This window comes from Canis lupus, chromosome 31 (assembly GCF_011100685.1).
Source record: "Canis lupus familiaris isolate Mischka breed German Shepherd chromosome 31, alternate assembly UU_Cfam_GSD_1.0, whole genome shotgun sequence".
In the NCBI taxonomy this organism is placed as follows: domain Eukaryota; kingdom Metazoa; phylum Chordata; class Mammalia; order Carnivora; family Canidae; genus Canis; species Canis lupus.
This window is the reverse complement of record NC_049252.1, coordinates 20,167,273-20,194,196: the sequence shown is the minus strand read 5'-3', so window position 1 is coordinate 20,194,196 and position 26,924 is coordinate 20,167,273. Positions and strand designations below refer to the sequence as shown.

Here is a 26,924-nt window from a genome sequence, read left to right as displayed (position 1 = left end):
TTATGAGAGAATTAATTCGACAAATTATTTTTTTCCCTTCATCTTGCATTTTGGTGCCTGTGGAAGTGAAACTTTCTTAAGACTATCTGCAACTTGTCTTTTATTATCAGTGGTACTGTTATTATCATATGTCATTATGCTCTTCAAGTCAGGAGGTTGAAAAGAAGAGTCAAGATATTTATTTGAAAAGATTCAGGCTTGTGCTTTAAGGCCATAAATACAACCTCCTGGCCTGGCCATGGTTGTTCACTAGCCAGGAGAGCAAGAAAGAGGTGCTGTGTTGGCAGCCTGGGTAGCTCAGCGGTTTAGCGCCACTTTCAGCCCAGGGCATGATCCTGGAGTCCCAGGATTGAGTCCCACATCAGGCTCCCTGCATGGAGCCTGCTTCTCCCTCTGCTTGTGTCTCTGTGTCTCTATGAATAAATAAATAAAATCTTTTAAAAAAAAGAAAAGAAAGAAAGAGGTGCTGTGTTTCCATTTCCCATAGTGCAATTAGCAGTGCACTGTGTTTTCCAATTATGAATAAACATATTTGTCTCGTTTTGTGCATTTTGCCCACAATGTACACGTTATAATGAAAACCACATCTTGACTATGTTTTTACCTGATAAGATCTCAGCAGGAAACAGCTCATTCAACCTTGGCATTTAAAAGATAATTGAATAATGGGATTATTGTTATAAACATAGTCAGAGTTCAGGTAAACCAGCAAGGGATTGTACAATGTTCCAGGAATAGAAACAGGAGGGAGACTTCATCAAGCCTGGACTTGAAGAAATGGAATTACAGGAATCCAGAAAGCATAGCTATATGTGAGGGTGACTTCATAGGGATTGGGACTTTCTGTATGGAATGCAGTTGACTCACTAGGTAAGTAGCTGAGGTGAATGAATACCAGAAGCTCCATATCCTTATGTCTTCTGGATCTGCTTCTAGAGTGACCAATTGATCAAACACAACTGGAGAGAATAAATCAAACCACTGTGACAATTTATGCAGTTAAGATTTCTGGATGCACAGAATAGGTGAAAGAAGGTAGAGAGTGGATATGGAGGGGGCAAACATATGGCAGCCATCACTGTCTACAAGGCCCAATGCTATCAGGCTATTTGTAACACATGACATGTCCTACTACTTTCTCCATCAGTTACTTTCCTCTGACCACCACAGCCTTCTTTTTCTTCCTGCCAATGAAATAATGTACATCTTAGGGCCTCTGTATATTATGTTCCATCTACCAGAAAAAGTTTTTTTCTGGAAGATAAGTTGGCTGACTCATATCATGTAGGGACATTGTGATTGTCAGTTCATCGAGGCCTTCCACAACCATCCAACTGGAAATGTCTTCTTCACTTAGTCATTCTTAACAAATCAGCCTTTTGATTTTCCTCAGACCAGATACCACACCATGAACTCACCTTGCTCATTTATTTGTTGCCTTATGCATTTAGCACAATTTAGGTCTCTAGTATAAGGACATTGCCTGTCTTGTTGATCACAGTATGTTCAGCATTTGGAACAGTGCCTGACCCATACCCCATTTAGTTCACCCATCTATCTTCCCCTTTTAATGGATAAGGAATCTGTGGCACAGGTGTGTTTAAACTAAAAGGCAGTGTGAGAATCAAGTACAAGTCAGTTACCCCTAACTCCACTAAATACCACCACCACTGCTTGCAAAAATTACAGTTGGAAAGACAGGTTTTGCTTATGACTGTTAGAGTTAATAAATAATTAGAAGTTGATTCATTTGAGGACATGCATTTAATTTATGGATGTAAGAAAATTATGAGTCAATGTTAATTGTAGAGTGGGGAAGATATCTCTAAATATCAACTCCATGTCAGTAAGCTTATATAATTGTTAAGTAGATGCCTCTAGAGTTTTAATATTTTCCAGTGTATCACATTACATATAAAAAAGCAACTTCTGTTCTACACTGTTATTCATGATGCTTGAGCAAAACCAGAAATGGCTCATTTGATAAAATGTTTCCTGTTTTATAATTATTTTTAATCAACCCTCAGTCCCCTTTGCACAAAAACTGCATAAGTTATATCCCTCCTTCATTTTATATTTCAATTAAGTCCCATTCCTCCTCCTTTCTTCCTCTGCCTTCTGAATCATACTCAGTGAAACTTGGAGAGTGATATCACACTTGGTCAAAATATATACCATTTTTTTTTCATCCACATAGTCATTCCCACTATTCTTCCCTAGTTTTTGTTGCACATAATGAAAACAAAAGCTGATAAAGATGTTTTTATGAGAGGTGAAGTGGGTGGCAGTAGAGATGGGAAAAGAACGGGAAAGTGACATAGCAAAATATTTTCAAGCATTTACAATAACAGCGTTCCCACAATTTCTTTTCTTGTAAAATTCCACTGGGAGAAACCCTTCTGTTCAGGGTCTTTTCTTCCCTCAATGTACACAATTCTCTCACTCTCCCTGCTTCTTATTTTATAAAAACAACTATGTGCAGAGGAGAAGATAAGCTCCAGTTTAATTTTTTATTATTATTTTGTCAAAATTTCTCACATTTCTTTCATTTTCTCATTTCTGTCTTTGTTGGCATTGGACAACAATGGTTTCTCTGTAATTATGTCATTCTGTTTGCTTTTGCTTTCTAAGCCTCCAAGTTTATTTGGTTTACTAGTCTTTTATTCTGTCACCTAGCTAAGGTAAGCACTGGGGGAACCAGATATTTTCATGCTCACAGATGGAGAAGAAGACACCAAGAACTTTATCTAAACTTCTGTTCTGATAATTCATCTTGTTGAAAGCTTTTAAAGTCTTTCTTAGAGAACTCTCCTCTGTCACCCAGCAACTGCTCATATTTTTGTAATTAAACTAATAATCTCAGATGAGACTTCAGTGTGTTTTTGTTTTAAAATACTAAATGAAATATCGTTGGAACAACATTAATAATATTATGTCTCTGGTCATCAAGCAGTGCAGCAATGTTGAAAAAAAGGTAGAGCCAAAAACTGTTTAGATTTCAAACCCAAATATTTAAGACATTTTCTTTTAGAGAGAGGGACTAAAAGAACCTCTTGCCCCAATGAAGTATCTGTAATTTTCTCTCCTGGGATATCCACATTTACTGTCTTCCAAAAGTTGAATCATCTTATGTGTTTTACTTATATACAAAATATATCACCTTGAAATAGGGTATAGATCTAGTGGTCTTATTTTATTGGAGCTGTATCTAGCATAGAGGAAATTTCTTTCAATCTTACCTTCAGTGTCTGGTAGGTTTGACTGATGCTAAGTGGTTTATCTTTTGCTTGGATATGGGGTGTTCCTCTTGTGCTGTTTGGCTTATTTCCAAAATTAAGAATGATTTAAGTAAGAAAAAGTATGTATTTACAAAGATTAAGATACATTTAAAAGTTAACATAGGATTCTAAACTAGGTGTTAAGGTAGGTTGATGATCCATCTAGAATTTTTTGTTGTTGCATAATATGAGATAGATGTTGAGGTTCATATTTTTTGTTTACCTAATTATTTCAGAACTATTTGTAGAAAAAGCTGTCCATTCTCAATTGAATTGCTTTAATGTTTTTGCCAAATCATTTGAATATGTGGGTCTACTTTTGGATTCTCTATTTTATTCCATTAATCTATATCTATCCTTTTGTCAATTCTACACTCTCACACCATCTTGATTACTGTAGTGTTATATAGAGTCTTAAAGTAGTGTAAGTCTTCTAGACTTACAGATTTATCTTCTAGACTTCTAGATTTATTTTCTATTTAAAGATTGTTTAAAAAAATAAAGATTGTTTTGACTTATTTTGATTGTTTCCATTTAAATTTTAGGATACATTATCCAAATCTCAAAAGAAAGCACATTGGAAAGTTAATTGGGGTTATAATTATCTATACATGAATTTTGAGAAAAAATGAATATTTTAATATTACAACACATGGTATATCTCTCCCATTTATTTTTATTTGTACTGAATGCTAGGATCTCCAGAGCAATACTTAATATAATTGATGAGAGCAAATCGTTTTCCTTATCTAATGGGGAAGGTGGAAACTGTTCATTATCTCACAATTACATATAGTATCCCCAAAAGGCTCTCCTTCTACTAACATCATCCTGGGGATTAGGATTAGGATTTCAACATATGAGAGACAGAGAGAAAGAGAGAGAGAAAGAGAAAGTGCATGATGAGGTGGAGGTGAGGGGCAGAAGAAGAGGGAGAGAGAGAATCCTAAGCAAGCTCCACACTCTGCACAGAGTCTGATTCGGGGCTTGATCTGAGCTGAAATCAAAAGTCAGATGCTTAACCTACTGAGCCACACAGGAAGCCCCTTGAGATTTTTGGCTCACAATCTGTTTCTTTTCTTCGAATTATTTTGTATAAATTTCAGTTTGGGGCAGATTAACAAGTCAGTTTATCCCCTGTCAGACAGGATAGAGTAAATACTCTAATGACATAGAGATCTTACTTTTAAGTAATATCAGCATGATTCACTATTGGACACTCTTTAAATATCATTTAGTAGGATTATTGCTAAGTTATGCCTTTCCATGGTGCCTGGAAGGCTCAGATAGTTAAGAACCTGCCTTCAGCTGGGGTCATGATCTTTGGGTCCTGGGATGGAGCCCACATCAGGCTTCTGGCTGGAGAGTCTGCTTCTCCTTCTCCCTCTATGCTTTCTCTCTCTGTGTCTTTCTCCTCTTTCAAAACAAACATTTAAAATCTAAAAATAAATGGATAAATGAATGAATGAATAAATAAATTAATTAATTAATAAAATATTTCCCTTGCTTAATAAATTTCACAATCAGAAGCTACAAATTTTAAAAGTATTTGTCTTGCTTGAGATTTGTAAGAGAAATATTTTCTTTTAGGAGTTTCTTAAAAACATGAGCAACTGATTGAAAACACATAGTCTTTACTACTAGACAAGTCCTGATTGTAATACTTGGGCAAGTTTTAATAGAATATTAAATACCCCATAAGTGGTAGCCAGTTGCATATCAACTCTACAGGTTCCCTTCAAATTTCCAAATCCCCTTCAAATTTCAATTCCATCAGAAGGCATATGTCTTCAATTCATGCAGTCTTTATAAATCCTCTGTTTAATCTGCTAGTTTATGTATACTTCTTAGTTTCTCCTTCAGAAAAGTCTGAAGCCTTAAAGAGATTTTAAAGCAAAAAATACCTAGAAGGTAAAATTAAAAATTCTGGAAAGAAAGCTCTAAGGGTCAAAATCAATAAATTCTATCAACCTAGAAAAGAAAATAAAAATCATTTAAAGTATTGAGAAAAACTGTAATTAAAAAGAAAAATCAAATTAAACTCTTCCAGAGTAAACACCTTCCAAGTTCAAGTACCATTGACTTTGGTGTACTGAGCTGAGTAGACCTTATGGTTGAATAGAATAAACCTCTCAACACTATTCTGTCTAAATTTCCTTGAATTTATCACAAATTGGGCTTCTCTGAATTGTGCTTATTTCTAAATAATAATTCATGCCAACTAGGCATCTGTTTAAAAAACAATATAATGAGATCTATATTTTATTAATGTTAACCTTGAGGAAAACTGCATGAGATTTACCTCTATTTTCATAGGAAAATGATAAGAATCATGAGAGATTAAGTAACATATCCAAGGTCCTGTTTGAAGAAGAATCAGAGCTGAAATCTAAAGCCAAATTTGTCTAAGTCAGAATCCACTTCTCATCTGACTTCTTAATAAATTGAAACTTTTTAATAAGTTTTTTGTGATAGACAATATGCTTCTGTTTTCTTCAAATGGTTTTGATGTATTAAACAAGAAAGAGTTTATCAACATATTTAGATTCAAAATCTAATAAAACGATATAAAGTGCCTTGAGGTTTATTGGCAACAAGAAATATTAAATATTTATTCCATGGTGCTTTTATGGTGGAGACCCGACTGTTCTGATATATTATGTTTGTTTTAAAAATTGAACTTTAACAAAACTCTCAATAAGTATAAAATATTCTGCTATAAAATGTAAAATATTGTGTGGATAATGTCTAACATGAGACAAATGGTCTACCTAATTCTTGTTAGAAAAATTAGGAGAAAATCAAAAGATGATTTTGTATTTGTGTTTTGTTTAACCTGATAATTTAAACTGCTTACAGCCCTAGGGAGGCATTTTGCTGTGGTATATTTTACATAATACGTAGGCAGTCCTTACTCTACATTTGTTCATTAATCTAAACAATGTATGAAGTAACCAGGAATAATCTGCAATCAAATTTTCTTTGTTTCATTATTCAGGAACTTATTTTACATAAGCTTTGAAATCAAAGTCCTTGAAGATTTTTAAAGGAATTACAAAATAACACAGCAATGAGAATCAAGGCTGGTTATAGCAACATTCTTCATGTTGGCTGCAAGCCTCAATTTTCCCTGTGACTATTCAGAAAGCAGTTTGAAACTCCCAGCATGCCATCTTTACACTTTTCTGTTCACTTAAAAAACAATAACAACAATAACAAAAAAAAAACCTTCTTAGTACCCAGAAAACCTTCTGATCTCAAATATGTCTAGACTTCTAGCTTTGGGTAAACATTATTTCTCCTATGGTTAAACATATGAGTTTAGATCTGAAACATAAAGGAACTATCTTCATAATAGCATTTCTTTTACACAGCAGAGAGATGAATACAATGGTATTAACTAGATATTTCTAATTCCAAAGGTATTCTCAGCAGTAAATTTCATACTTAGAAAAGCACATCAACAACAATAGGAAGGAAGGAAGGAAGGAAGGAAGGAAGAGGAAGGAAGGAAGGAAGGAAGGAAGGAAGGAAGGAAGGAAGGAAAGGAAGGGAGGTCAGTCAATATTTTAATTTAGGACTTCTGACAATTTCAGTTATGCCATTTTATAAACTATAGTCTTGCTTTAATTTCTCCAATCCATTTTTTAGCACCTGAGTACACAAACAATACATGGAGAAAACATCACACAATAACAAGTAAATCTTATACATGGAGATTCTCCTTTTCAGACCTTTAAAAAGCAAAAGCCTGATCATAACCACAGATGAACTGAACCAGAATTTTGTTGTTGTTGGGGAGAGGTTGCATTATAAGGATCCACAGTTCATTCTGGCTATCACAAATATTAGGACTGAATGAATTAGAAACACTTTTTGATGTCGAGGTATAAAGAAGTTGAAGGTCAAGCATTTGGGGACTCAGACTTAAGCCCCACTATTAAACTGTGGGACCAGAAGTTAAGAATGGGTCAGTATCTTTCTTCCTCATCCCTTTATCTTCAGGGCTGTCTGGGTATCAGACATAGAACAGATACTCAACTCAATATGCATTTGTTAAACAAATTAATAAATCAAGGAATAAATTGCTTTCTCTTTCTTCATGACAAAAAACTTTAGGAAATAACAGAGGCTGTTTGTGACATTTTCTTGGAAAGAACACATATTTGGTCAATTTAATAATGAGCATTTTTCTGAAGGTCAGACTGTCCACTAAATTCTGTATGAGGAGAAGCATTTGGGGTGTCAAATAGGGGTTTGTTCAGGTCTCTAGTGAGCATTAAAAAGAAAGTGGTAGGAGGATTTGTAAGAAGATGATTACTTCTCCTTGATACCTTAGAGGAAGAGTTCAAAAGGAAATTGACTTTGATTTTCTTGATTTCTTGAGGAAATAGTGTAAGCCTTTTTTTCCCCCTCTGGTGTAGTGAAATGAGGTTGCAGAGGTCAAAGACAATGATTTATGGACGTGGTCTTAGAACTAGGTGTGCTGAATTAAAGGAAAGAAAAGTACTGTATTTCTTGGTCTTTCCTGATAAACTACAGAATGAAGTGTTACTGATTCAACCCAGTGCTTTCTGATGGAGTGCTGTCAGGACACATTGTTCGAAGCTGACTATCATCCAGCAGTTTGAGATGTGTTCTAAAAACTATCAGGATTTTTTTTTTCTTTTTTCTTTCTTTCTTTCTTTCTTTCTTTCTTTCTTTCTTTCTTTCTTTCTTTTTTTTTTTTTTTTGTGTGTGTGTGTGTGAGTGTGTGTGTTTGAGATCACTTCCTTCGGATGGGATCAATTACATGAGAATGTGCTTCTTGGGTATTCTTCCTAAGTATAGCAAGCTTTGCAGTCAGATTAAGTGTTAACGTTAAGTACATTTCTCTAATCTATACAGTTTTTGTGGTAGGACTTAAAGAGGAATTAAAGTATTGTATTTTTATAAGAGGAAGTAATAACTTTACTTAAAAATGCCTTGCAAGTAATTTAGACAAATTTTGCTGACTATAAACTCACAGCTCTGTGAGGTAAAGAGTAAATTCTCAATAAAGTTACAATTTGCTAATAAGTGGACAGCATATGGTACTTAAACACAGCACCTAAATTACTACTCATATTTTTCCATCTTTTTTAGTGGCTTGAAGTCCTATTAAGGACCTATCCGCAGAATGATCGACATTGTTTTAAGAGATACTATTTATACACAGTCAGTTGAATTCTACAGAAATGCCACTGATGGTTTCTCAACATCTTGACTCAACAGCCTATGGGTAACCCAAACTGTGTATCAGAGAATTGTGGCCTGCCTGCTTGAGACAGTACTACAGATTTGCTCTCAATATGTGTGCAGCTGGAATTAAGCTGTAGACTTTTGCTGTTCTAAGTGACTTCGCAAAACTTGTCAGAATAGCAGTAATCCAGGCTTGCCCTCAGTTCTACTGAATTAGAATCAGCATATTAACAATGATTCTAGGTAAGTAACTGGATGTATGCTAGTTTGGTAGCACTCTTCCAGGTTTCAGGATGTAAAATAAAGGATTCATTGCATAGAAGGGATTCAATTCACAGGAAGGACCATAGTTGCATTATTGCAGGATTAGACGCTATGAAACAAAATTATTGGTATTGAGTTTCTCTACTAACAATTTTAAATCCAGTAGAAGCAAAAAAAAAGTTTTTCATTTAAAAAAATATCCAGCACAAATATGTAAGATAACAGAATCAAATACACTATAATCTCATTTGATATCATATTTATAAATTAGATCAGAAAACCTTAGCAAGTATAGACCAGTATCCTCATTTTATAGATGAAGAATCAGAGGCCTGGAAAAGTAAAATGTCACCCAAGCTTTCACAGCTAGTAAGTGGCAGAAGTCTGATGACCCTGCAGACTTCTGGAATCCATCTCCCCAAAAGGAGATGTTTTTTTTTTTTTTTCTCTCTGTAAATTCACTAAATACTTTTACCTGTTATTCATATGCAAAAATCTGTGGATAAATATATGTAAATAACATGTAATCACCAGTACTTAATGATGACCATATAAAAGAAAAAAATTAAGTTACTTCCGTTCGGAGTACAAGCAAATGTACACAGAAAATATTTGCAATTATCACATAATAAAAGATTAGCTGTGAGTGATATTTTTATATGATGTATGATATGTAACAAGGGATGTTGATTAAGTATACATGTGTAGTGGAGAGTTTAATTCTTATCTTCCATTATAGGAGGATATATCAGTAAAAAATGGCTAATTTTGGGCAGCCCGGGTAGCTCAGCAGTTTAGCGCTGCCTTCAGCCTAGGGCATGATCCTAGAGACCCAGGATCCAGTCCCACGTTGGGCTCCCTGCATGGAGCCTGCTTCTCCCTCTGCCTGTGTCTCTGCCTCTCTCTCTCTCTCCTCCCTGTGTTTCTCATGAATAAATAAAATCTTAAAAAAAAAAGAAAATAGCTAATTTGAAAAATAAAGTAAGAGAAAGAAAGGGGTCCCTGGGTGGCTCAGTCGATTAAGCTAAGCATATGCCTTTGGCTCAGGTCATTATCTAGGGTCCTGGAATCCAGCCCCAAGTTGGGCTCCCTGTGCAGTGGGCAGCCTGCTTCTTCCTCTCCCTTTGCCCCTCCCCAACTTCTCTCTCAAATAACTAAATAAAAATCTTTAAGAGAGAGAAAGAAAGAAAAGTAGATGCATAAACATACTATTTAGAAATATTGAGGTAGATTCAAGGATGCAGCTAAGAGAAATAAAAAACCTTGCCTCTAGGAACACAGGTCAGTAAAGTTGTGTTAATGGATGGCTGTTTTTCATTAAAAGTTTTATAGACCTACTTTCTCCCAAAAGCTTTTAACTTTTAAAAATATTTTTTAATTTACAAAAGGAGGGGGAAAAAAAAGAAAATACATCAATGGTTCACCTTATGGTTCAGAAACAATCCAACAACAACAACGAATGGAGATGGGTTGATTCTGAAAATAGTACTTTGCATTTAACTGGCAACTTCCGTTAGGTTCCAGATATCTGTCTGGAAATAGAACTCAAACTCATTTCCAGTCAACACCTCAAGGAAGCTCAGATGAAGAAAACGATGTTTTTGGAGGAGCTCCATAATTACCATAAAAGAAAAATATTTCTCTAAAAATAAAACCAGAAAATACTGTCAATATAAAACATTTTTTGAGTATCACTAGGGGGCACTAAGATTCCACTCAAATGAAAATAATAGCCCTGTAGCACAGTCATAAATTCTTTGTGCTCTTACTTTAACTTTAAAGGGAAAACATCATAAACTCCATGCTTTTTTTTTAACTTTAGTATAGCTGGTGGAAATGCTTTCCTTTTAACCCTTTTAACAAGGGGATGCATTGAGCTATTTTCTTTAACTGGGAATTTATCTATGTTTTCTCCTATTTCCACATCTGTCTGGTTTGCCTCTTATTCAGCATTCAAATGCAAAGTTAGTTTGCTCCATTTGTCAAATATAGAGTAATTAGGATTTTTCTCAGATAAGTGACCACCTACTAAATGACCTATCAAAAGCTCCTTTAAAATGAAGCAAAAGTATGTTTACTAAAGTTGGAATGAAGAAGGAAATGGCAGGAACAACAAGCAAGCTTTATATAAACCCACGCTCTTCACCAACCCCCACGACAATGAAAAGCACCACAGGACAACTAGGGACATGCCAAAAATCATCCTATATGTGAGATGAAACTAACGCTGTGAACATCCATTTTGATTGACTATGGAACACTAATTTCACAGTTAAAGGAAAAGTATCTTGTATTCTCTCATAGGACCTTACCAGATCAGAAAAACCAACCAACAGAGATGAACTGTGAAGGGATGAAATACTACTGATGGATTTTCATGGTCTCTTTAATTCTGGTTCTTTTTAGTATTAAGAAAACTTTAAAAAATCCCAGTAGAATGTTTTTGAAGTATATTGCAAAGGGTCCCCAATACATAGATTTTAGCCCTGATCATAGATTGTTGGCCTGAACACTTACTTGTGCTCATAACTGTCAAAAAATAAATCCAGAAAGAACAATAAAAACAAAAAGAAAAACAAGTCATGAATCAAAATATGGGCTCTGAATTTGGTCACATTGATCATTGCTTTAGGTAATTTGTGGATTGCTTCTGAATGACATGAGAAATGTCATTTCTAATCAGTTTATGTTGACTTTTCTTATTTATAAGCCTAATAAACCAAGCTGTGAAGAACTCTCCCAACAACCCTTTTATTTTACAAATGAGAAATCTTTAAGTACAGAAAGGTCACTCAGAAACCTTTATAAACAGAAGAGAATTATTTGCCATGGTAGCACAACAGGCAGAAAGTCTCCGGTCTCTTGACTCGATCCAGAATTAGTTCTCCTCCGTGCCATGATGCCTTGATGTGTGAAGTATAATTGATTCGCTCTCAGTGTAATAGATTTCTTTAGAACAATTCAGAGAACAACCTGTACCCTAAGGAAAACAAGTGAAAATTGATCCTATCTGTATTTGCATGAGGAGCATCTTTTTTGGAGGTGGAGGACACTATACATTGCTATAGAAAAATGGATTTCTAGGACCATTAAGGGATGAACCAAAGAAATGAGCACACCACTTATTGGTTTCTTTTTTTGGTTTTCTCTATGAGCACAACTGAAGTACTGCTCCAAAGAAGCCATATCAGAAGTGAGACAACATATCTAGCAAGGACAGATGCTTTTAAATAAGACCAATGTTGCTCAGTGTTGGTTAGGACACTTGAGAATGGTGTAGAGATGAAAATCTCAGTTTAAACCCAAGGCATATTACCTCTCCACCACTAACACAATTTGAGTTGTGTGCCTTGTTTGCATTTGGCTGACTGTCCTGCTTCAGTCCATTTTGCCATCTCTCTTTTCAATATAATTAAATTTATATGCTGGGTCCATGATGATTCCTTGTGGCTGTGTTACTTGGCAGTAAAATGTTTTGCTCTTTACATTTCATGCTGGTTCTCTTTCTGTGAACAAAAATGAAAATTTCCGGCTACATTACAAGATTAAAACTCTTGACAGAATTAAAGATTGTTGATCCTTTCTTTCCAGTTCCAAAACATTTTTCTTCTTGGAAACTACTAGCCTGAACACTAGCATCTCAAACCACAATTTCTCCAGCGATGATTTTTTTTTTTTAATTTTCTGCCCACTGGGGAAGAGCTTGGTAGTGTATCACCAAACTTAGCAAAAGAGTTAAGCAATATAAAATAAAATTATCTGAAATGAATGAAAGGATCTTACATAATGGTGTGCATAAGTACTTCAAAATACTTGAGATGTGCTGCACTGCATTACTGTGACCTCTAGGACATAGTATTTAAGATTTTTATAAAATAACACAGGATACTGTCACACCTTGTAAATATATTTTGTTGTTTCTTTTGCCTTTTGACATTGAAGAGGCACAATACATTTTTAAAAGGCCAAGAGATTGGTTTCCTTCTCCCTCATAGCAAACATATTAAAATAGTGTTAATTTTCTTGTTTACTCTTGAATTGAGTTTCCAGTCAATTTTTTTTGTCATGAGATATAACTAAAACAGTCAAGGATGATAATATAGTGGCAGTAAATAAGTACTGTTTGGACTTTCTTTCTTCTCTGTCTCCCTTTCTTTCTTTCCTTCTTTCTTTCATTATTTTGTCCTTTTGAAATAGAGTTCTTATTTCAGTTTCCTATTTATATGAGTGAAAAGTTACATCTCCTTTGCAAGGGAATATTTTTTTTTGAAGTTTATGCTTAAACCTACATTTGGAGAAGATACTCTATTTTATGTAGCTTGAGAAAGGAGCGTTTGCTAATTTAAATGGAGAATATCTCTTATTGTGTTCTTTTAATTGAGTCATTTTTTTCAGAGCTAAAAATTGGACCTAAGAAGTTTCATTCAGAGAGCTCTGTGCACGTAACTGAGGAGGTTCCTCGACAGTCATCTTCATTTAGGCTCATCACTATCAAAGCATGAAGCAGTCTATTAGTAAATGGAAAAAAAAAAACAACTTGAATCAATATCTGTTACAAGTATTCACCGTACACAGAATGCTATGTTAAAACCCACAGCTGGGAGTGACATGAGCAGATGACATAATTTTGTTTATAAGAAAATCCTAAAAAATCTACACAGAAGACTAGTAGAGTTCAAGCAAGTTCAGCCAGATTGCAGGATACAAAACCAATATTTAAAACAACAACATTGCCTGTATGGTGAGTGAAAATTAAGGCTGAGGGGATGTGAAATTAAGATAAGACTTCAGAGTATTAAACTGCTGAACTAAGCTTTGAATTCAAATCTGACTCCAAAGCCCATTTTATTCCCACCCTCCCTCCAACTATCTCATAATTCACCTTGTGTTCCATTCAATGACCCAATGCTTATTTTGAAATGAATGGAAGGATCTTATAAAAACAAGTTACCCTTCTTAAAACATTTATATGCCACTGTTATAAAAATTAATCCCATTATTCCTGGGTTGGCTCAAAAATAAAAGCCAAAACAAAACAAAACAAAAACCAAGCAAACTAAAAGTCACTTTGAGGCCACTAGTATGATAAGAGCTGTCTTTGACCTTTTTGACACCGAAAATTTATAGCGAACCCTCTACAACTCTTCAATACTGTGGGGTGCTGCATGCAGTTCACACGTCAGATTTGGCAGCGACTCTGGTACTTTCCCTCTAATGCAGGGTTTTATTGCTTTTCCTTGCCTTTTGGTTTTCTGGCTTTGCTTTATCTTTGCTAGGAGTCAGCAAGAGGATATTGAAACTGAACGAGTTTGGAAGAAAGTTGGATTGTAAACATTCTTAGAATATGAGAAATTCAGCAGCAAGGCCCTAAAGAAAATATTGAGGAAAAGTCAGGAGCAAGTGAAATCAGTCTTTGGGAAAGCATAATGGGAGAACAGGAAGGAGAGTAGGGAATCCAAAATGCAGACTAATGTACTGGTATACTGGAAATATTGTTCAACAACTCATTGTATGTACATTTCTGGCTCTGAAGTCTATCTAGCAAGATCAAAATAAGTGTCATTAAGACATTATCAATGCATACTATTATTCAGCAAAATGGTGATCTCTCTCCTTTAAAAAAAATGGTATTTCACTTATTGCATATCTTTGGAATTTAGAAGGGCTGGCCTTTACATCTCTTAACCATCAGTGGCTTGAAATGGCTTAGTGATGAAAATCATTTTGTTTTAATTAGCTTTATGAGTTTACTCTCTTTATAGTTGAAATGAGCGATGGAATTTGAATTCTAAGAACATCCATATCTGTTCCACATAGCAAGTTAATTTTCAAGTTCATCAGATGTGTATTTATATGGTGATTGTATCTGTCACATAAACATTTTGTCAATCACTCCTTCCTTCTGTTTTGATATGCTATGCATTCCATCTAAAATGTGATGAATGTTTTGCTTGTTCTAAGTAAAAATTAGTTATGGCAATGACAAGTGTTTTGCCAAACTATGTGTATTCTATTATGATGTTGCATTAACAAAAGCAATCACTGAAGTTTTAAATTCAAAAATAAACATCTAGGTCTGAATTAAATTATGAAATGGTTTTGCTTGTTCTTTTAAAATTCACTTGTTTTTTTTGGAACGAAAATTTACTTAAAACTACGATAAAGATATAAACTAGCCCAGGACTGTGAATTATAAAATCAATCAGAATGTGTAACTGACAATAGAGCCTAGTGAATAAATCAATCTATCTTGCTTTTTTTTTTCTGCACTGCTATTTTGTTCAGTTATACGATGAATAAAGGAAACTTCATCATTTTTTTCCTTTTAAATGATAATGGCATTCTCACTTGGCAGTGACCACAGAAATAATTGCTTCAAGCGAAAATCATCAATGAATAATAAAATTAGCACAAATGTAAGTAAAATTGGGATGCTGACATAGTCTCAAAATGGCTTCAGTTAAGTACATTGTAATTACAAGGGTAAAAATATTAACTTCACAGTGGAGAAACCCCATAGGCACCACCTTAACCAAGTGATCACAATTAACATAACTAGGAGTGGACAAATTGACATTATGTGCCTCCCAACATAATGAACTAAGAATACAAAATTTTCTTTGGTATTGATTGCCACAAATATATAATCAATGAACAAACATCGAACAGACCTACACTAGGGAAGGCACATTCCACAAAGTAACTAGTCTCTACTCTTTACAAGCAAGATTGAGGGCCTGGGGGATCCCTGGGTGGCTCAGCAGTTTAGCACCTGCCTTTGGCCCAGGGCATGATCCTAGAGTCCCAGGATCGAGTGCCACCTCGGGCTCCCTGCATGGAGCCTGCTTTTCCCTCTGCCTGTGTCTCTGCCTCTCTCTCTCTCTCTCTCTCTCTGCATGGAGCCTGCTTTTCCCTCTGCCTGTGTCTCTGCCTCTCTCTCTCTCTCTCTCTCTCTCTGTGTGTGTGTCTGATGAATAATAAATAAAATCTTAAAAAAAAAAAAGATTGAGGGCCTGTTTCATATGTAAGTGATGACAAGAAGTGCGATGTGTCTACTATACTGGATCATGAACAGAAGAAGACATCAATATGTAATTTTCTTATTTTGACCATTTTTTTAATATAAGAGAATATCTTTGTTTTTAAAGAAGGTAAAGAACTTAGAGCTAAAATAGCATCACTTCTGTACATTATGCTCAGTATTTTCAGGGAAAAATACGTAGAAAAAAAGAATAAAACAAGTACCTGAAATGCAAATATGTGAGAATTTGAGACAGGTAGATGGGAATCATTTGTATTTTTGCAACGTTTCTTTTAAGTAGAATATTTTACCAAAAAATGTTAAAAAAAATAGAGTAATGTCACAAAGGTTGAATAGGAAGTTTAACATGATGCCACAAGGAGGAGAACTGGACCTACAGAGTTTTTTCCTTTGGAATTTAAACAGTTAAAATGGTACACAAGGATATAAGATATTCTTTAAATGTGATATTTTTACAAAAGCAACTATAGCTACTTCTCTATAGTTTCTTCTGAATTATAGTCTAGAGAATGTATATATGCCCAAGAGGATATTATTATAAAGAGTAGCACTTTATTGTAATATAGTTTGTTTAATGTAATATATTAGAATAAGTGGCTTGAAAATGTTAAATTTCCAAACCTAGTATTTTAAAACTAAGCTTAGAGTGCATAACAGGAAAAGTACTCTTCTTCATTGTTATTGTTGTTAAGTTCATATAATAAAATAATAAAACACACAATAAAGAATGCCAAACTTTACATCAACCAAGGAATTTAATCTGGGATGGTCATTCTGCTAGGTATAAGCACTATGAGAAGAGAAGAATCCTAAGACAGTACATCAGACCCTACTTAGAGAAAACAATGTAGTGTTTCAACCACCAATAGCTAGCAGTTAATATGCATTTAGTCCTTAATTTCTAAGCATTACACACACACACACACACACACACACACACACACACACACATTTGCCTGGAATTCCAAAACAACACTCAATATATCTGGAATCTTACATGAATTATTCATTTTTTAAAAATTTCCACTGTCGAATATAGGATTACCTATTCTTATCATGTCTAAGTATTGTTTAATATTAGATTAAGCACAGAGTGTTAGAAACTCCCAATTAAAGTGGTTTAAAATAAGACAGAGGATGACATCAGTGAAATGGTGAAGGAAGGATCTGTAAAAACCATCTCTTCCATAAAAGCAATGAGAACACTAAGAAATTCTCAGAATCAGCTTTTTTGGAGCTTTGAAAATTAAGCAAAAGCTTGCAGCAGTTCAGAGCATGTTTATTCAAAAGAACAGCTGAATCTTGTAAGAATAGAGAGCTCTGTGGTGTTTTAACTTGCCCGACTCCCATTGTCTCCTCCCCAGCTATGTTATAGCCAACAACCCACAGCCACAGGAAAACTAGTTGCCCAGCAGTGACTGGAGGGAACAAAATCAGTTATAGCTTCTTTAAGGCAGCATTCCTAATTATTATCATTATTTAATTTGTCTGTTGGGTCTTTTAAAGAGCTCACTCATTAAGCTGTCTTTATGTTACTTGACTCAAAGCTTACACATTATAAATGGCCTATCCTAGGAGAGATTTTTTGTAACACTATAAACCCAAAGAGCTAAACATTTAACATCCCATCTGTCTATGGTGGTGCATTATAGTTGGGACAAAATATAGATCAACCAAAAAGTTTAAAAATGAAAGCTAGGGATTAAATGTCCATATAGGTCGGGAAGCTCCAATGTGTTTTGGGAATCTGGAAGGGAATCTACATGCATAGGGCTGTGTACATGCCCAGGGTGTTATGCATTTTCTCAAAAGATCTAAAAGGTCCCCCTGCCATCAGCTAATCCTGAGGCTCTGTAGAAGCAGTAAATAAAGGATAAAACAAAGATGTAAACTGTTTGACTTAATACCAAAATCATGCCCCAACATGTACAATGAGCCCATCAGAAAACACTGGGTTTCAGGTAAAATCTCTGTCCTATTATTAGGTGGTTACTACTGAGCAGAAACTTGAATGGCTACACATTTCAAAAAACACAGAATTTACAGAATAAGTCCAGAAAAGTTGCTAAACAAAACAACAGTAACAGAAAACAATAACAATGAATGCCTAGGAGAGGGAAGTATTTGTTTTCCACAGTCGCCACATTCAGTTATTTAAAGTGTCTAGTTTAAAAAAAAATGAATAAATAGAATAAAATGTCTAGCTCTAAGTGACAACAAAAAATAGACATGCAAAGACATAAGAAAGTGTGCTAATTCACAGGAGAAAAAAATTAAAAGAAAATTCCTCAGGAAGTTCCTCAGGAATTCCAATATCAGTTGGAGGACCTAAACAAGGACTTTACGTCAGCTGTTTAAAATGTGTTCAAAGAACTAAAGTGCATTAGATCTAGAGGACTGACAAAATATGAAGATGATGTCTTCTCAAATAGAGAATATTGATAAAGAGAAATTATAGAAAGACAAACAGAGCTCAACATCAGATTTGAGCAGATAAAAAGTTAATCAGTCAACTTGAAAATAGGTCAATTGAGATTATTCAGGCAGAGGAACAGAAAAAAAAAAAAAGAAGAAAGAAGGAAGAAAAAAGAGAAGAGACTCAGAGACATATGGAACACCATCAAGTGTACCAACATAACATAACAACATTTCCTCAAGTACACATGGAAGTTTCTATAGAATAGATCATATGCAAGGTCATAAAACAAATCACATAAATTTAACAGAACTGGAAATCATATATAGTGTGTATTCTGACCACAGAGGATGCAATTAGTAATCAATAATAAAACATTGTCAAATTCAGATATGTGAAGATTATACAAAATACTCCAAAATAATGGATCAAAGAAGAAATCAAAAATGAATTTGAAAAACACTTCATGATGGTAGAAAAAAAACCCCACAATATATCAAAATTTATAGAACCCTGATGGAGCAGTGCTTAAAAGGAAATTAGTAACTACAAATACTTGTAAGAAGAGAAAGAAAAATATACAGTCAATTACCTAAACTTCTTCCTTAAAAAGCTGGAGAGAGAAAAAAAAAAAGAAAGACTCAAAGCAAGCAGAAAGAAAAAAATAATAAATGATATCAAGAATAGAAAATTAATAGAGAATATTAAAAAACAAATCTCATTCTTTGTAAAGATCAACACATCTGGTAAACATGTAACTGAACTAAGAAATAGACAACTCAATTTATTAAATAAGGAATGAAAAAGGGAATATTGTTACTGACTTTATTTACAGATATAAAAAGGATTAGGGGCAGCCCAGGTGACTCAGCCTTTTAGTGCCGCCTTCAGCCCGGGGCCTGATCCTGGACACCCGGGATTGAGTCCCATGTCGGGCTCCCTGCATGGAGCCTGCTTCTCCGTCTGCCTCTGTGTGTGTGTGTGTGTGTGTGTGTGTGTGTCTCATGAATAAGTAAATTAAATCTTAAAAAAGAAAAAGGATTATAATATAATTTCATGAACAACTGTGTGGCTAAAACAGAATAAATTAGATGAATGGACAAATTCCTGAAAAGATACATACTACCAAAGCTGACTCAAGAACAAATAGAAAATCTGAACAGACCACTAAGAAATAAAAAAGATTAAATTAGCAATTTAAAAAAATTTCCCATAGAAGAAAACCAAACCCAGGTGGTTTCACTTGTAAATTCTACCAAATGTTTATAGAACTAACACCAATCCTTCACAAATGCTTACCGCACCCCCAAAAATAGAAGGAATGTTTCTCGACTCATTCTACCAGCCCATAATTACTCTGATACCAAAATCATCCTAAGACATCACAAGAAAAGAATAGTATAGAGCAATATCCCTTATGGATATAAACACAAAAGTCTCTAACAAAATACTAGCAAACCAAATCCAGCAACATTTAAGAAGGATTATATGTAACGACCAAGTGAGGTTTATCCCAGGAATGTACCATTGGTTCAAAAATACAAGAATTAATCAATGTAATACATTATATTAATAGAATATGGGAGTGGGAAAAAATGCTTGATCATCTTAGTAGATGTAAGAATAGAAATCAACAACATCCAAGACCTCTTTATAATAAAAAACATTTAACAAACTAAGAACAGAAGACTCCCTTACCTTGATAAAGAGAATCTACAAAAGTCCACTGCTAACATCATACTTAATTGTAAAATATTCAGACTTTCCCCCAAGATCAAGAACTAGACAAAAATGTGTGCTTTTGCCGATTTTACTCAGTATTGAGGTTATATCCAGATCACTTAGGCAAGAAGTTGAAGTAAAAGATCTCCAGCTTGGAAAGAAAAATGTAGAACTTTATTTGCAGATGACATGATCTTGTATTTAGAAAATTAGGAAAATACACACACACACACACAAGGACTAAATGCATTCAGCAAAGTTACAGGATACATTAATATACAATAATTAGTTGTATGTGAGTATACTAGCAACAGACGATTCAGGAAGGAATTTAGGAAGTATTTACATTTTAACAAATAAAATACTTAAAAAAAATTTTTTTAAAGATTTTATTTATTTATTCATGAGAGACACACACACACAGAGAGAGAGGCAGAGACACAGGCAGAGGGAGAAGCAGGCTCCATGCAGGGATCCCGATGTGGGACTCGATCCTGGGTCCCCAGGATCACACCCTGGGCTGCAGGCCAGTGCTAAACCGCTGCGCCACCGGGCTGCCCTAAAATACTTAAAAATTAACTGAACAAAAAAATTCAATATTTGTACAGTGAAAACTACAAAAAATAATTATTGAGGGAAATTAGAGAAGACCTATGTAAACAACAGATACCTTGTGTTCATGTATTGGGAGGTTTAATGTTGTTAAGCTGATGGCAATACTCCCAAATTGGTCTACAGGTTAAATACCAGTTCTATAAAATCTAAGGTTGTTTTTTTTTTTTTTTTTTCGCAGTAATTGGCAAGCTAATCTTAAAATGCGTATGGAAATTAAAGGAACCAGAATAGTCAAAACAAGCTTAAAGCAGAACAAAGTTAGAAGACTCACACACACCAATTTTAAAACTTAATACAAAGCTACTGTCATTCAGATTATGTGGTAGTGGCATAAGGATAGACGTATTAAATCATTTGAAATGAACGGAGTGTTTTTAAACACAATGATTTACGGCTAATTGATTTTCTATGAGGGTGCCAAGACAGTACAATACGGGAAAAACTGTCTTCTTATCAAATGGTACGAGGGAACCTGAATATCAAAATACAACAGAATGAAGATAGACTTCTACCTCACACCATATACAAAAAGTAACTCAAAATCATTCAAAGATCTAAATATAAGAGATAAAACTATAATACTTTTAGGAGAAAACATATCTGCAAATCTTTGCTATGTGGGATTAGGCAATAATTTCTTTTACATGACACCAAAAGCAAGGAAGAAAGAAAAAAAAATTGACTATCAAAACTAAAAGAAAAAAAAATGTTTAAAAAAAACACTATTGTGTTTGAAAAGGCAATCTGTATAATGGGAAAATATATTTGCAAATCATATATCTAATAAGGGTCCTCTATCAAGAACACAAAAATAACTTTCACAGCTTAACAGCAAAGACAATTCAGTTTTTGTTCTTTCATTGTTGAGTTTGCAAGAGTTCTTTATGTACTTCTGGATACTTAATGACCAGTGATCTCAGGCATCTTATGTGTGCTTATTAGCCATCTGTATTTCTTCTTTGAAGAAATGTCTATTCAAATTATATAATTCTTTAAAAGAGACCATAAATCTGAATAAACATTTTATATGTATGATATAGATAGATATAGATGATAGATAGACGATAGATAGATAGATGATAGATGATAGATAGATAGATAGATAGATAGATAGATAGATAGATAATCTTTAGTCATTAAGAGAATGCAAACCCAGAACTGCAGACACCAGTTCACAGTCAGTAGGGCAGCTGTAATAAAAAAGATGAGACAACAGCAAGTCTTGATAAGATAGTAGAGAAATAGAAATACTCATAAAATGTAAAATGGAGCAAACTCCAGGGAAAACAGTTGGGCAATTACTCAGCAAGCTAAACATGGAGTTACCACATGACTCAGAAATTCTACATTATTTTATATGTGCAAGAAAACCATGCCACATAAAATGTGTACACTAGTGCTACAGCAGCATTACTGATGCTAGCAAAACAGTGGAAATGACATAAATATCCATCAACTGATTGGATGAACAAAATACGGTATAGCAAACAATACTATAATTTATGTAGCCATGAAAAGTAATGGGATACTGATACACACCAGCATAGATGAACATTGAAGCCATTATAAGCTAAGTAAGTGAAAGGAGCTAGACACAAAAGGCCCATTTATATGAGCCCATTTATATGAAATATTTAGAATAAAATCCATAGAAAGTAAATGAGTGGTTGCAAGGGTCTGGGAGGAGAGGAAAATGAGGGAATGAAAGCTGTTAAGTATGGGTTTCTTAAGGTGATGAAACTACTCTGGAGTTAGTAGTAATGATTGCATAACATTGTGAACCAACTGAATTATGCATTTTAAAAAGGTGAATCCTATGCTATGCAGATTGTACACCAATGTAAAAATTAGGGATCCCTGGGTGGCGCAGCAGTTTAGCGCCTGCCTTTGGCCCAGGGCGCAATCCTGGAGACCCGGGATCGAATCCCACGTCGGGATCCCGGTGCATGGAGCCTGCTTCTCCCTCTGCCTGTGTCTCTGCCTCTCTCTCTCTCTCTCTCTGTGACTATCATAAATAAATAAAAAAATAAAAAAAATACAAAAATTAATGATAAAATAAAAGGCAGCCTCTCTTTCTACAGGATAGAGTTGCCAAGTTAATTCAGATTTAACTGGAGAAAGTAGTGTGAAGCAGGGCATGAAGACTTTAGACAGAGAGATGAGGAGGACACTCTGGATGGATTGGGTGAGTGCCAGAGATGAGGGTGGCACAGGCATGGCTTGGTCCTGAGGAAAGTCAAAATTCCATATACCCAGGGCCTGAGGCAGCAACAGCATCCCATTCTCATCCCATGAGCTGATGGCAGTTGTAATGACTGTGGAGACTCTTCCAGATCTGGGTAGAAAGAATGAGCGCCCCTCTAACAAAGTCAATTTCCAAGGGTTCTCCACAACTTAAGAAGACAGGTGCATAGCAAGTGGTTCACAGCTCCAGCACATCAGCTTTAAGCCCTGGAGTCATGCAGATCTGAGACCTTGGGTCACTACTGTGTCCTAACTGGAAGAGTCTCCATCTGTCCAGGCAAGCCCAGCAGTTTCCCAGAGGAAATGGATGCAGTGTTCAGCAACTTACCTATGTGTGATTTTCCTTCTATCTGACCTTGATATTGGAAAAAAGTGTAAAATAATACTCGGCATCTATCACATAAGAAGTGCCCACCACACTTTATGAAGATTTTTCTTACATTTATAGAAGGCTAGTGTACATATGAAAAGCTGTTCTCAAATCTTCCTGGAATCTTTGCAAAATAAACCTATTTTGCTGTATCTAGGCTGTCTAGAAGTAAGCAGATTGCTAGCATATGATAATGTTGAGCTAGAAAATCACATTGTAAATGTCCTTAAAACATATAGACACATATACACACAACAAATGTCTCCTTAATATGATTTTTGGAAATGAAATTGTTAGGCCATGAATTGCTAGGCCAAAATTGAAAGACATTTTTGCATTATAACCATTGTTCTGTGTGTGCATATTATTCTTCACTATGGATATATAGTTGATAATGCTTACTATTTTTTGAAATAGTGTTTCAGGATGATCTGAGTTCCTGTTGAATTAAAAGTAGAGATTATAAAATGTTTTTTTTCAGTATCTTTTTTATTAAAGTTCCTATAACATACTGGCAGTTGTTGTTGTTGTGTAAAGTGGAGCAGCCAAACCACCTCATTGAGAAGTACTACATTGTGTTTCTACTGGTTAGGAAGGAGGAAGGGGAAAGAAGTGAAAAGTGCTGTCTTCCTGTGTGTTTGTAGTAGAGACAAGACTAACCATTATTCCCTTTGCTCTGTGCATTTTGTTTTACTTTGCTGCATATACCATGTGCAGATGTGTATTTGTTCCTGACCTTGAGAGTTCCCTGGGTCAAGTCTGAAACTAGCTTTCATACATGGAGGGCAAGGAGAGACTGAAGAAATGAGCAGGTGACCATTCCAGGTTGGGAAATGACAGCTTTAATAACCAAGATAACTTACATATGAAGCTTGTCTTGGGTGACCACAAGACAAATCAATCTCTATACCCACCTGCCAAATCTTCAAAGTCTGCAAAGAGGCCTTAACTGAGTTCAGATACATATTCAGGCCATGTGATCTCAACAACACCTTAATCTCTGAAGGTTACACCCCTGAAATGAGCTCCCACTGTTGAAAGGGTGAGCATAACATACATTCCAAGGACAGAAGGTAAGGTGAAGAGCTTCTAATTGCCTGGGTCCAGCTCATGAGTCAACTGGTGGTCATATTCTGTCTATGACTTACCCCCAAAATATGATGGATAAATGAATAAGTTTACAACATTTAATCTTTCCACATGTCAATGAGTTTGCCAGAATATGAGAAAAGTAGAATTAAAAACTTAATATGTTTTATGTTAAAATTCATAGGAAAGATTATTTTCTGAAAATGGCATGTAGAAGAGAAATTGTTAAAATCATCTCCAAACAGTGACACTTTCAGTTATCCACTGAGTTGTCAAGCAGAAAAGTAAAAGTTCTAGTCTAGAATGCTCCTACTTAAAAGACATTCAGATTATAGCCTCTATTTTATGTGTGCAATTTATTCAATGTATCTGTGTGTGTAGTGGATAGATTGCAGTTCTTATTTGCAACAACTCATCTTCCTAGATGTCTCGAAGTACACAGTATAGAGAATGTAGAGAATATGAAATAGCTCTCTCATTTTTTTTTTCTGTGAATTTATTGAAATTTTTGTGTTTGGGGAATGGAATTGTGAAACTTGATCTCTTAAAGTAGCATTCTAGCTGTTCCCTAGGTCATGGTGTGGGGAGGAAATGTAAAAGAGCTCCCATGGTCTAACTATTAAAAAATCCTAAGTTCTAAAAGTATGTGAAAGATACAGATAATAAAATAAATTATTTATAATGGTCATTTTGGTTAATTTATAGGAAGAACTGTCTTCTGGGATTGACCTTTGTTAAACCATCTCCTGGAGCCAAATGCATTTCTGTATTTAGTCATTGGGAGGTGGAGAATGAAGAAAAGGATGGGCAAAGGGAGAGTTGATTACTACTACTTCTGTATCTAAAAGATCGTTTTGAATTATAACTAGAGTTCTATATGTGCATTTTTTTGTTAAGTACCTATGTGTATTGTGGACAAAGTTCATTATTTCACAACTTCCAAGTTTCTTAGGTATTTTGAGACAACAATGAATGATAAAAAAAGTAGAGCTAGTAAATTAACCAATTCATAAATAACTGAATATATATATTTAAAGATTTTATTTATTTATTAATGAGAGACACAGAGAGAGAGGCAGAGACACAGGCAGAGGGAGAAGCAGGCTCCATGCAGGGAGCCGATGTGGGACTCGATCCCAGGACTCCAGGATCACGCCCTGGGCTGAAGGCAGGTGCTAAACTGCTGAGCCACCCAGGGATTCCCCTGAATATATTTAAAATAAAATAGGCACTTTGGGTATATATACCTCTGGGGAGTATTCAGCAGACTTATTATTAAGTTGGCAGTGGAGGGGAAGATTGTTCATATGAACATTTTGATGAGAAATCTTCTCCTAAATGCATCTGCTTTGGTTGTGGGAACATAGTTTTGTGTTAATATTTTAATAGTATATACCTGATAACAGCTTCTCTTAGAAGCATTATACTTATTATACTCATGCTTTGCATCTCTGAGAGCTGTAGACACTAAGCCTCCAACACTTCATCAGTTAGGGTTCATTTTTTCCTTACCAGCACTGGTTCACACAATTTTCTGCTTCTGGTTCTCAGCTTCACTAAGCCATGCCTTCCAGTATTTGTCTATCTGTGTCTCCAATCTTGGGGAAAATAGTTGGCTATGGTATCCTTACCTTTCTTATGGATCCAAGAAGAGTTGTGATTTTTCAGTCCATTTACTCATTAGGATGGAATAATCACTTCTGAACTCCTTACATGTGAAACCAGAAATCTTTAGTTCTTGATCTTTAATGTATGCATTTAAGAAACTATATGAATTGAATGCTTTGAGCTTTAGAAATCAGAGCCATATAAAAAAAGTTACCTAAATAAACTATCCTGCAAAAGATAATCATGAACTCATTACTCTGATTAACTTAAAGTCTTCTGACCCATATAAATGTTCTTCAATCAGCAGTGTTGCATTTAACAGTTATAGAACTGGTTTCTAAATATGTGCTCAATGTAGGAGAGTTCTACCCTTGTTCCATGTCATAATAGCTAGAACTGGAATTGTTAAAATAAATGGCACAAAATATGATATCTCATCTAGAAATTTGGATAAGTCATTAATTGATTTTTTGTGTGTGTGTGTGGAAATATCCACCTATCAGATATTTTGGAGACCTTGCTGATAGAGGGCAAAATGATTTTTCCCCAACTTCCAATAAGTTACAGACCTAATTTTTGAGGCAAGAAATAACAAAATAGGAATTCTCTTAAAGACATGAAATAAGATAAATATACATACTCATTAAGACCTAACAGAATTACATGTGCCTCCAAGATAATTTTAGCTCAAAACACTTGAAATAACCATAGTTGACAACTTTTGACCTACAAAAATGTGTATTTCATGCCAAAACCTAAGAAATAGGTAGGAAAGTTAATATAAATATTAAAAATATTTTTCTAATCTACCAACAATAAATTAGTTCCCAGCTAATGCCAGAATCTTCTTAGAAGATGTTTAAACTTTTAGATTATGAAGAATAGCTTGTATACAAATCAGATCGACAAAGCTAGCTTTTACAAAGGAGTACAGTGACTTTTGCATTTAGCATTTTGATTATTTTTTTTAAAGATTTTATTTATTTATTCAAGACAGACACAGAGAGAGAAGCAGAGACACAGGCAGAGGGAGAAGCAGGCCCCATGCAGGAGCCC

The 26,924-nt window shown here is 34.8% G+C and overlaps 1 long non-coding RNA gene across 2 annotated transcripts in view; it reads right to left on the bottom strand.

Moving 5' to 3' along the window:
* The window catches only part of LOC119867010, a 74,925-nt gene extending 48,730 nt beyond the window's left edge, over positions 1 to 26,195 (bottom strand). The window contains exons 1-2 of one of the 2 annotated variants that reach the window (XR_005381967.1): positions 25,892 to 26,195; positions 3,240 to 3,320 (exon numbers count right to left, since the gene is read on the bottom strand). This is a non-coding gene — a long non-coding RNA (uncharacterized LOC119867010). The remainder of the gene's footprint in view (positions 1 to 3,239; positions 3,321 to 25,891) is intronic. The other variant, XR_005381968.1, reaches the window with a different exon arrangement.
* Between the last annotated feature and the right edge of the window lie 729 nt (positions 26,196 to 26,924).